This window comes from Delphinapterus leucas, chromosome 9, assembly GCF_059928025.1.
Source record: "Delphinapterus leucas isolate spDelLeu-1000000601 "Yukka" chromosome 9, BTC_Dleu_Yukka2, whole genome shotgun sequence".
In the NCBI taxonomy this organism is placed as follows: domain Eukaryota; kingdom Metazoa; phylum Chordata; class Mammalia; order Artiodactyla; family Monodontidae; genus Delphinapterus; species Delphinapterus leucas.
Window position 1 is genome coordinate 26,523,064 of NC_143137.1, and position 13,129 is coordinate 26,536,192.

A 13,129-nucleotide genomic window follows, 5' to 3' on the forward strand; every position below is an offset into this window, starting at 1 on the left:
AGACAGCCTCCAAAAACACATCCTGTTCTTATGAACACATCCTGTTCTTATGAACACGTTAGTTTTGCTTGTGCAATCATTTATATGCTGAACAATGATACTTACCTCACCCAAGTTTTGAGTTGAACTCTATTATCTCTAAGTGTTTTACAAGCGAACGTTTTCTCGATAGCGACACTCAAGATTTGTGGTTGGGAGGACTGAGAAAGATTTCATCAATATTCTCTGGTGCAGTTTCTCTGTATTCATGCTCATAATTTGCTGACTTCTGGAATGATGGCTTTGAAATTAAAACATCTCTTGAAATAAAACTGCTGTGCCAGAAGACACCATTTAGAATTCCATTACAGCCCTGATGTACAAACATTCTTGCATCTACATTTTGATCCCAACACCTGTTATGCACTAAGAGATATATCTATTTCCAGAATTTTCCCTAGTGGAGCTTTATTATCACCCATTCAGGAAGCCCTTAAATATTTGCCAGCCGTTGGTGAGGTTTCTGCTTGTTTTATTTAGACTTTGTTTGTGGGCTTTCCTCACACAGCGCTCCCACTCCTGTTATATTTTTTTTAATTTATTTTTTATTTTATTTATTTTTGGCTGTGTTTGGTCTTCGTTGCTGCGCGTGGGCTTTCTCTAGTTGTGGCGAGCGGGGGCTACTCTTCGTTGCGGTGCGCGGGTTTCTCATTGCAGTGGCTTCTCTTGTTGTGGAGCATGGGCTCTAGGCGTGCGGGCTTCAGTAGTTGTGGCTCGCAGGCTCAGTAGTTGTGGCTCGCAGGCTCAGTAGTTGTGGCTTGCAGCGTCTAGAGCGCAGGCTCAGTAGTTGTGGCACACGGGCTTAGTTGCTCTGCGGCATGTGGGATCTTCCCGGGCCAGGGCTCGAGTCCGTGTCCCCTGCATCGGCAGGCAGATTCTTAACCACTGCGCCACCAGGGAAGCCCTCCACTCCTGTTATTTACTAGCAGCTCTCTGTTGTGGAAAGAGCATGGTTTTAGAAGACACCCCTGACCCTGGTTTGACTTTGACTCCTCCACTTATTGTACATAATGCACAATTATGTTCAACTATTTTTGATTCCTAAGATTACAGACATAATTTTAGATTTACTTATGATCAAGTAAAGATTTATACAGTTGAGTGAAAAAATATTTCATGTTTGCTGGGGGGAGCGGTAGAGGGGATTGGTAAAGGGCTTTAATTTTACCCCAACCAATCTAAGTGGTAAAAGAAGCTGGTCTGGGTGAGCTCCATGTTCCTCTCATGTGTCCTTCCTTCCCACACTCCTTCTGTTCTCTTACCTGAGCTTCCCCCAGCAGACCTGACCAGCCATAGGCACCAGCCCATAGCTCAGGATAGATGCACGTGGGCAGGAGGGTAGAAGTAGGGGATGACTTTCCTAATCCCTTTTCTTTACTCTCCTCCTTCCAACCTGGATTCTGTGCTGCTGGAAAATGTATCCCAGCACTGAGGCCCTCAGACAACTGTACCGTTTCAGAAGCCAGGCTGGCTTTTCTCTTCATTTACAATTTTGTAAATTCTGAGAGAATTGTTTTTTATTTATTTAAGAAAATGTGGTATATACATACAATGGAGTACTATTTGGCCTTAAAAAAGAAGGAAATTCTGCAATATGCTATCACATGGATGAATCTTGAGGACATTATGCTAAGTGAAATAAGCCAATCACAGAAAGACAAATACTGCATGAATCCACTTATATAAAGTAAGCCAAATTCATAGAACCAAAGAGTGGAATGGTGGTTGCCAGGGGCTGGTGGGAGGAGGGAATGGGGAGTTACTAATCAATGGGCATAAGGTTTCAGTTATGCAAGATGAATAAGTTCTAGAGAGCTGCTGTACAATGTTGCACCTGTAGACAACAAATGCTGTATTATACACTTATCAATTTGTTAAGAGGCTAGTCCTCATGTTAAGTGTTCTTGCCACAATAAAATAAAATTAAAGAAAAAAATAGCTGCTTTTTAAATCTAGATTTCCAGTGGAGAAGGCTAGATTGCACTTGAGTTCTGCTTAAACTTCCAAAATGCATCTGGGCTCTCTAATCTGGCAAGTTTTTATCCCCACCATGTAATTTAACAGTGTGGAGCGAAGAGCTGACTTTCTGGGCCTTGCTGTGCTCTTTTAGATTATGTTACCCAGAAAAAAAATCCTGACCGAGTACCATAAACAAAATACATCTTAAAATCAGGGCTATTGCTTAAATGAATAAACTTTTGAATGCGTAAAGATATATGATATTTCTCATGTTATCATTTAGGAGATGAAATACTACTTTGAAGTTTGAGTTTCCTTTCCTGCCCCTAACTTTCACTTACTTTCTGAAGTTTGTGCCAAATATAATTCTTGATAAAGCAGACACTGTTTCTTCAACATGAGCAATTCTCAATGTTTTCAGCTTCTAATTTTGTTGCCTCAATTTTAATTGTAATTTGTGTTTTCTGAGCCAGAATTGTTTCAAATGAGCACAAAAGTTTCCATTGTTCCGTGTCTTACAATATGAGTATGCCTGAGTTGCAGTCATTAAAAGCCTCACATGGGTCGTTTTTGTTATTGTTCCCCTGGGCCCCCTCTACCCTGACTTTTTTTTTTACATGAGTGAGCTAAGAAGAAGCAACTATTTTAACAATTTATTTAAATAGAAAATGAGTGACTATGTGTCTCGTAGAAAGATGGTCATCAGATGTGTTTTTAAATTCTGACTGCTACAAGTAAATTTAGCCACAGTGCATTGCTTTCTGAATGCTTCCAGAATGGAACACTGTGCTTTGATTGTTGCTTTGGGAGTCTCATTAAGACTCTAAAAGGTCAAAGGAGTAAGGACTGGAGCAAAATATGTTCACTTACAATACACACAGCACAATCCAAATGCAGAAATCAGCTACATACACGATGTGTTTCTACCAGAGTATTCGTACAATAGAGAACCCTGTTCTTGTCTAAATGGTTGCATTTATTCTACCAAATATCTACAGTGTTGTTACTAGTGGAGAAATATTTCAGATTGCCAATTGTTTGCTTCATAAACTAATTTCTGAACAGAGGATGATGTTGGAATCAGATATTTTTGCCATAAAATGAAATCGCTATCTCCATAGGTTTTCCTGTCTTAAGCGATGGACATTTTTCATAAAGCCTCTGCTCTAACACACACTTTAAAAATTTCATGAGGTGAAGACAGAATGCAATGATTTTGGCCCCTGGAAAATTGCCCTTGAAGGAGGACATCAGATTTTGACAAAGAATACATTAAGAATACAAACTAACTTAAAACTCAGTTTTCCCAGCAGAGTCTGCTCCAGCTTGAAATTTAATTATCTCAGGTACATTTCAGTAATTTGTTTCTGCTGGTAATAGGAGATTATTTTCATGCGAATGTGATGATACCCTATAGAGGAATCGGTGGGAGTTTTCCTTTAATTTGAATTTAGCCTTTAATGTTTTCCTTCTCTAACATATTAAGAGGATAGCATAATTTTAAACACCTTGCTACTTGGTTTCCCACATTCCATATTTTAGCTTTTATTTGCTTTGGCTCTTGAATATCTCAAAAATTATAATGAAATAACCTCAGAAGTTTCCTTTTTGTGTCCATAATTGATTGCTATAGTACTTAATATTCTTATAAGGATTAAGAACTACCCTGTTTCAGGGGGTGGGCCAGGTGCTAACAGTTCAACAGTGAAATACAGATAAAAATCTCTGCCTGTATGGGCCTTTCATTTTCGTACGTATGTCTATACCCAAGTTTATCCTTTTCACCTCAACCTCCAGTAAAAATTTCAAAAATTTTCATCAATCTTAGAATTTTAAAGATTGCATAACTTTTTGAAGAAATCACTATGAATTATTTTCAATCTGAGGATACAGTGTTCATGGTGCTCCTTGGAGGTGAGGACTAAATCAATGCTATTTAATGTTTTTATTAATGAATAAGATCAATGATTTTTAAATTGTGTCCTTTGGAGCGCCAATGTCAGAATCCCTTCAGCTGGTGGTCACAGTTCCTGAGATCCACTTCACAGATCCTGATTCAGAATAACAGGGTGCAGATCAGGAATCTGCATTCTTAAGTAGCAGTCTAAGTGATCCCTACACATGCTGAAGTCTAAGAATCAATTACTAATTTAGACAAAGAGCTGAAGAAAGTGAATCTTAAATTAGAAAATGACCACAAGCAATTGGACAAAAAGGCTTGAGCCTTGTGTATTCTCAGTACATAAAGTGGTGCGAAAGGGCAAAAAAGTTATTTTCTGAGGAACTGGCACCAGAATTTCTCCTAGAGGGAAGACTGTTTCTTGTTAAGGAAATACTTTGATGTCTGCTTGGAGAGAGAAAATAAGCCTATGAGAGTAAATGTCACCGAGGCACAAAGAGAAAACAGATTCGAAACAAGATTGGAGGTGCTGGGGAGGGGAGACTGAAGAGAGAAACAGAGAACCACACATCTTGGGGAGAGGCTGGCCACTAGTGGAAATGGCCTAAAAGGTGTCTAAGACTGAATTTTTAGTCATTTGTGTGGTTGTGATGTAAACTCCTTTTTTCTTCCTGAATACTCACTGATGGCTGCTACACACACAAGAGCCTGACATGAGTGGTTTTCATGGGAATCAAATTAAATCGGTGGAGATCTGTGTTGAGATTAAAGAAGAGCAGTGAGGATGGAGGAATACCTAGCCACCAGAAGTTGAGCAGAAAATGGAGGATTAAGAAGGGAGAACTCAGAGCCAGAGAGCTGGGAGAAATGGCAGAGAATTTTCAGAAATTCAGAGGGAGGCAATCATCTTCCCATTGAATGAGGAGTTGGGGTTCAAGCTAATTGTATACAGATCTTGAGGGGTAGGATGATCCAGGTGGACACTGGGCATTATGTTTAGTTACTGTTTTATGGATTATGCCTTATCTTTTCATCTAGGTTTTGAGTTTCTAGTTAGAGGGGTATTCTTGTCTTTTTTTAATTATTAATCACTTTTCTGCACGGTATATTTTGCACACTGTAGGCTGCCACACGCTTATTGAATTTTTTTTGTGCTAGAGTGAAAAGTGTAGAGGATTGTGAATGAAAAGTGTCCTAGATTTATGATCTTTAGGTTATTCCCTTGTGGACCTTTTAAGTTCTGGGTCCTTAAGTCTTATAGACACTTGTAGAAAATAACTTGTCTATGCCTTTATTCCTAGAATGTCTGAGTTACTTGATATTTACTATTTCAGTGGAATGAAATGGTCATTCCTTTAAAATAACATCTATAAACTACTTTTCTATGTGAAAATATATGATAGATTAATTTCCTAAAGTTAGTTTAATTTCCCAGCAAGTATTGCAGACCTTATACATACTCTAAAGCCTTATGATTATTTTAACTTGGTGAGTTAAATATTTGTGGCTAAGCTCATTACATTTTTAACGCTGGAAGTACATTTATTTTCCTATGAGGATTCTAAATATTTAGAGTAATTATACTTGGCATCTAGAATTCTGTTGGAGGATGCATTAAAAAATACTACTTGACACTTCTATGGGTAAAGAAATCAAAGCATAAGTAAGTAGGTAAAGCACAGAATGGCATTTTATCTTTGGAATTCTGGTCATAACTCTAACAGTAATTTCCATGCTGTGAGAAATTCCCTTTAAATCTTTTCATCTGCAAGAGAGCTTTTCTGTTGAACTTACATATATTAGTTTACAACAAAGACTTGAAATAAGTTACAGTCATTCCTCAGTATCCCCAGTGGATTGGTTCTAGGACCCCTAGAGATACCAAAATCTGCAGATGCTCAAGTCCCTCATAGAAAATGGCATAGTATCTCCATATAACCCACACACATCCTCCCGTATACTTTTATCATCTCCAGATTACGTATAATACCTGACACAATGTAAATGCTATGTAAATAGTTGCAAATAAATGTAAAGGTTATGTAAATAGTTGCTGAGCATGTGGCAAATACAACTTTTGCTTTTTGGAACTTTCTGGATTTGTTTTTTTCTTAAATATTATTGGTCTGTGTTTGGTTGAGTCCGAGGATGTGGAACCCATGGATACCAAGAACAAACTGTATATGCAAATAAGTCAGTGAGAATATATTTATGTTGTGCTTTTATAACCAACCGCCTTGTGTGGCAGGCAATATTATTTCCACTTTATACTCGAGTGTGGCAGGCAGTCACCCATTGGAGGGTGACCTCCAATGAGCCACAGTTCTCTCCTGATTATTTGAGTGTGGGCTGGACCTAGTGACTTATTTCTAAAGAACAGAATATGGAAAAAGTGATGGGATATTTTTCAAGATCAGGTTACAAAGAAAAGGTAGCTGCCATTTTCCATTTCCTTTCTTTCTCTCTCATAGGCTTGCTCTGAAGGAAAGCAGCTGCTGTGTTGTGAGCTGCCCTATGGAGAGGTCCATGTGTTAAGGAACTAGTATCTCCAGTCAATGGCCAATGAGGACCTGAGGCCTGCCAACGGCCATATAGGTGGTTTGGAAGTATATCCAGTAGAGCCTTGATATAGCTAGACCTATGCTTTGATTATAGCTTTGAGAGAAAACGTGAGCCAGAGGCACCAGCAAAGCTGCATTTGGATTCCTGACCCAGAGAAAAATAGATAATAAATATTAATTTTTTTAAGCAGCTACATTTTGGGGTAAATTGTTGTCTTAGTCCATTCAGGCTGCTATCACATAGTACCACAAACTGGGTAGCTTATGAACAACAAAACTTTATTTCTCACAGTTTTGGAGGCTGGGAAGTCCAAGATCCAGGTGCCAGAAGATTTGGTGTCTGGTGAGACTCACTTCCTGGTTCATAAGGCATCTTATTGTATCCTCACATGGTGAAAGGGACAAGAGAGCTATCTGGAGTCTCTCTCATTAGGGCACTAATCCCATTTATGATGGCTCTGCCCTCATGACCTAATCACCTTCCAAAGACCCCACTTCCTCATACTGTTACCTTTGGGGTTTATGTCTTCAACGTATGAGTTTGGGGAAGACATAAACATTTAGTCTATAGCCCTTGTTATACAGCAATAGATAAACTATACATGAGGAAATTGAATCCCAGAAAGGTCATATGATTTGAACAATGTATCAGATGTAAAGAATTGAAAACGCAAGGGTTTTCTGACCACTTGGCCAGAGAAGGGCACTGAGGAGGTGGCATTAAACAGATACCTAAACGAACTGAGCCATGTGGGCATTTGGGGAATAAGTGTGCAGGCAGAGAGACAGGCAAGGGCAAATGCTTTGTCATGAGAACACTGGATCAGCATCAAGGCCAATGTGGATACAGAAGAGCAAACTAGAGAAAGATACAGGGGATTAAGTCAAAGAGACAGGCAGAGGCCAGATTATGCAGAGCTTCCCAGCCATGGTAACGACTTTGGATTTTGTTCTAATTCTAGGGGGAAGACATTAGGGTATTTTAAACAGAGAAGTGATATGATTTGATGCACTTGTTAATATTTGTGGAGAATGGAAAGAGAAACAACAGAAGGAGTAAAGACCCAGTAAAAAGATTTCTTGAGGCAGATAACTTGCCTGGATGAGTGTTAATGATTACTTGGACTAGAGGTAGGAGTGAAATGGTAGTAAATGGTAGATTGAATGCTTGGAAATTGAAGTAGTTTTTATTTCTGGTTGCTTCTATGGACATTTTTGTCAAAGAGCTTGCATTTTTGGAAGGGAGGTTTAATTGTGATGAGAATGCAATCTAGGTATTTGATTACTGGAACTTAATGGTTTTGAAATTATGGCTGTGCTCTGCTTTAACCAAATCAGATGAGCAGTCTTGACTGAAGGCACTCAGACATTGGAGAAGACTTAGAGTCAAGGTCTGTATAAAGGCATGATACAGGTTTGGCATTCCCCTTAGATTTTAAGCGGGTGACCATGAGTGTTGGAAAGAGCCAACACTTATTTCTTTGCTTTTGCACTACACAAACTGAAGTTAGTTTTTGTTTTCCTCTCATTATCCTTTTGACCAGCTTTCCTGGGAGATCCCAGAGAACTCGCCCAACAGTTCACATTTTATAATCGCTCTTTTTCTAAGAATGGGTATGTATATATATGTACACACACACACAAACACATACAAGGGAGAGATGGCACAGTTTATTTTTGATTTTGTTGTGTATGAGAACACACATTCCTAAGTAATATGGAGAGATTGTCTAAGTTTGGATGTTGGTTGAGATCCCCAGGGATCTGAACACTGGCACTTTTATTTTGAAATGTCCTATTGCTGCCTCATCAGCATTATCCTCCCATTTTCTTCTCAAAGGTGAATTGGAGTCTTTCATTCTTTACATCTGTCCCACTAGGGGGACTAGAGTTGAACACGGTTCAGGAGAGCTCTTTGTATACTTGATTTCTTCACAAGCTTTGTTTTGGGGAAAAAAAAAAGGTAAAACTCATCTGGTAATTTTGAGTCTTTTCATTTTAGAGCAAGAAATTATGTGGTAAAATTTCAGTAAGTGATACTGGAATATATTTCCCTTTTGATAAGTGTAAACTGCCTTTTTCAGATTTCAGAAATAAGGTCTCATATGTATCCAATATAAATGATATGAAACATTCATTTGTCTATGGGGTGTGTGTCAGATTTAAAGTAAAACATCTTAAAACCCACAGGTCAGTTTCCTCAATAATAAATTCATGTAACTATGAATTTTAAAATAAATACATTCTTGGGGAATAAAATAAATGATATTTGAGAAGTTACTGATTATTTATTGAAGGCATTGTTTATGTTAAATGCTTTATGCTAAGTGAAATAAGTCAGAGAAAGACAAATACTGTATAATAGCACTTATATGTGGAATCTCAAAAATACAACAAACTAGTGAAAATAACGGAAAAGAAGTAGGCTCACAGATATAGAGAACAGGCCAGTGGTTACCAGTGGGGTGGGGAGGGGCAATTTAGAGGTGGGGGAGTAGAAGGTACAAGGATGTATTGTACAACACGGGGAATACAGCCAATATTTTGTAATAATTACAAATGGAAAGTAACCTTTAAAAATTATGTTAAAAATGCAGTTTAAGCAGTATTTTCCCAGCATTTTATCAACTAGGATCTCTCACCCTATCCACCATTCCTTGATCATCTACTACATTTAATCCACCCCAAATGAATAATGGTCCTGCAAGCAGTTGGTTGAATCTACCTACAGAACAGGCATTTCACACAGAAAACATATGTTATTTTACATCTCTCAGATTGGAGAAATGTTATATCATGATGGAAATTGGAATAATTCCAGCTTCAGAAGTGTCCTCTAGAATTCCCAAATGTCACAAATTTCCATTTCAGAGTGGTGGTATCATAATTTATAAACTGCTAGGGAATTAAAAAAGGGCTAAACAACCATTAGTTTGGGTGTTAATATGTAGATGTATGTTTTTTGTGCTTTTCCCCATTATACAAAAGCAAAGGTTTTTCATTATGCTAGCATAGTTAATTTATTATTTTCAAGATAGTGCCTAAACTTCTGGAACACAAAAATTAATGGGCTCTTGGAAACCCTCTCTGAATTGTCCCAAAGTCAATAGTGGTTCTTCCCATCTGTCATCTTAATTTGTAGTATGTCTCCCAGATGCATTAAAACAAAGATATACACTAAACTTCCTTGCATTCCCATTGGCACTAAGTACAAAAATAAGAGTTGTCATAAATCAATTATTTACAAGAAAACTCCCAAACTTGCCAAACTGGAAGCCCTGATTTAAAATAAACTGGGATGTCACTCAGCTTTGCCAACCAACTCTTTCAGACTGCAAATGGCATATTTATTTATAGAGCTATTTAGATAATAATGGAAGAAGGTTTAGTAGCTTATTTTCTAAACTAGCAACCAATGTTAACTCCATGAGTTTGATGACTGCTTATAAAATGATCTGTTTGCATCTGTTTTCTGTTGAAATAATTACAACTGGAAATGATGAAAATAGTTAATATTTAACATTACACTTGTTTTGGGTCATATTCTGAGAGAAGATTATTTTTTGATCCAGAACTGTGGCCTTCAAAGTAATTGAGAATGAATTAATTCATGACTCCCATAGTTCTTTCCATGATAAAAGGGTAAAGGAAAATTTGGGTAAGTAATTTTAGCATTTTATGTTGTCTCATGTTGGAACTGAGCCCAGTTTAGCCTGGGGAGAATCCAAGTCACAGTTGAAAGGGAACCAAGTTTGCAGTCAAAAAACAGTGCTACATACAGCAAGTCCAAAGAATGAGGCAAGCTCAAGAATGGGGGGAAAGAAATGAAGTCGGAAAGCTGGAGAAAAAGGCAGCTAGAATGTAGTTTAAGGAATTGGTCCAGGACAGAGGTTTGTAACTAAGGTCAGCCATTTTCAGATAGTGCCAGCATTATCCTGCAGCAATGGTGCACGTCAAAGTAAGAGTGGAATTTATAGGAACTGTAAGAGCAAGACACAGACCTCCACTATCCCCACTCCTTACCCATAATTGCTGTAGTTCCTTCAGTATTTATTGTTTCCTGGTACAGGATAGCTAAAAATTTGAGTGACAGGATAGCTAAAAAGTCAGGTTTCCCTGATTTTGTCCTAGTCAAAGCCTACCTTTTGGTATAGTTATGAAAAACACCCCCTTTCACTTTACAGAGTTTCCTAGTTTGGATGATAAAGCTTATGGTCATTCTAGCAAAGGCCCAAGATGAGAAGGTATGAGCGCCTTAATCCTTTGTGGATTATTATCTTATTATTATTACTATTTTTTTTAATTTAAATTAAAAAAAATTTTTTAACATCTTTATTTGAGTAAAATTGCTTTACATTGTTGTGTTAGTTTCTGCTGTATAACAAAGTGAATCAGCTATATGTATACATATATCCCCATATCCCCTCCCTCTTGCATCTCCCTCCCACCCTCCCTATCCCACCCCTCTAGGTGGTCACAAAGCACCTAGCTGATCTCCCTGTGCTATGCGGCTGCTTCCCACTAGCTATCTATTTTACATTTGGTAGTGTGTTTCTGTCCATGCCACTCTCTCACTTCCCTCTCCCCGTGTCCTTAAGTCCATTCTCTATGTCTGCATCCTTATTCCTGTTATTATTACTATTTACCCACAAATCCTGTTGAAATCCACATAGGAAAAGAAGATTTGTTGATTATTCCTTCTTTGGGAGATGGCAAAGTGTATGGGAAGGGATGAGACTGTATTCCTGGAGAATTTTTTTTAAAAATTAGAGAAATTTGGTTCTAAAGTGTTCAGGACATCAAAGACCCACACAGACCATGAGGGTAAATTTAAGAAAATTGATATAAAGTTAAATTACTTACCTCCATTTCATTAGGGGCTTTTCCTAAGGTTCTACCTTTTCTTTTGTTTGGAACATAGTCTTCGATTTCTTCGTTTTGCTTGACTCTGTGTTGATGTCTATGCATTAGATAAACAGCCCCCTCTCCCCAGTCTTTTTTTTTTTGCGGTACGCGGGCCTCTCACTGTTGTGGCCTCTCCCGCTGCAGAGCACAGGCTCCGGACGCGCAGGCTCAGTGGCCATGGCTCCCGGGCCCAGCCACTCTGCGGCATGTGGGATCCTCCCGGACCGGGGCACGAACCCCCGTCCGCTGCATCGGCAGGCGGACTCTCAACCACTGTGCCACCAGGGAAGACCCCCCGCCCCCAGTCTTAAAGGAGACGCCTTGGGTAGATGAGCGTCATCGTTCAACCCTGCCCTGGCTCTTGGTTGTCCCTCAAACCTTTGTGATCGTCCAAGTGGCCTATTTTAGTTTTAGTGGCTCCCAGTAGTTGAGGGTTTTCCTAGAACTATCAGTGTCCCAAAGGGAAGGATCTCAGGCAGCACGGAGATTCAGGCAGATTGGAAGCCAGACCCTGAGGCAGCAGCTTTGAAAATATGCAAATATATACAGTCCTGTGGGACCCTGGCTTGAGTCCCGTCGGCCACGGAGTCAGTGATCCAGAGGTGTCCCCTGGGTGGCAGCTGCAAAAACCAGGGCACCGGATGCACTTAAAAGCTTCCCTCCAGGAGACTGGCGCTCAGGAGCACTGCAGAGGGAGAGTGTGAAGATGGGGTGCATCCGCTGGGGTGGAGGTGAGGCGGAGGGTATAGATGGCGTGGCCAGGAAGGAGAGAGAAAAAGATGGTGCCAGGCAAAAAGCGCGCCAAGACGGCGCCTGCCAGCTGGAGCTGGACAAAAGGAGAGTGTATAGATAGCATCTGCAGGAAAAAGAAGAGAAAAGAAAAGAAAAGAAACTTTAGCGTTAAAAAATAATATATATATATATATATATATATATATAGTGACTGGGTCTAGAGCGAGGCACAGGGAGAGTGTGAAGACGGTGCCCGCCAGCCAGCAGGCTCCAGATGTGTGCTAAATTAGATGACTGCCCCTCCTGCCAACAGCTTTAATATAAGCAAATGAGCTTCATTTACAGAAGTCTGGGACCTCTTCATCCTATGCGTCCACCATGAGCTCTGGAGCTGGTGAGTCCGAGCGCTGGAGCCCTTTAAGGCTGTTTCTTAGACCGTTTTATTTTAACCTTTTGGGTAATGTGGACCGAGCCCTGGAGGTTTTTAAAGCTAGATGTTTTAGGAACTTGGCAGTCAGGGGCTGGTCTTAAAAGTTGGGGTCTCCAATGTGGGCGTCAAACCCTACTCTCCTCAGGGAGAAGCTCTGGGGTTTGAGTTCCCTCCCGATGGCGCATCGCTCTGCCCCAGGGTGGGGTTTATGGGGAGATGTGCCCCAGGCTCCCCTACCTTCTTCCACGTGGGACTTAATTCTCTCATTCACCTGATGCATAGCATTTGCTCAGAGATGAGGTTTATTTCAGAGGAAGTTGTTTCATACTTAGCTGCAGATTCGGTGTGCCCGTGGAGGGAGGCGAGCCCAGAACGCTTCGATGTCTGCCTTGACCCAGAACTCATTGGTATAAAGAAATACTGACAAGCCTGGTAATTTTAAAAGGTTGAATGGAATCTTAGGGTCGCATAAAATGTAGCACAGGCCATAAATGAATCGTTAATTAAGATGAATAAGGAATGGTAAAGTTAATATTAGAATGGGGCCCTTTATTTCACGTAAGATGTTCTTTATTCAAGGGCTATTATGACAAAAACACAGCA

The 13,129-nt window shown here is 39.7% G+C and overlaps 1 long non-coding RNA gene across 1 annotated transcript in view; it reads left to right on the forward strand.

The window, feature by feature from the left end:
- Positions 1–13,129, forward strand: part of LOC115801700 (uncharacterized) — a 200,190-nt gene that overhangs the window by 11,876 nt on the left and 175,185 nt on the right. The window lies entirely within an intron of this gene.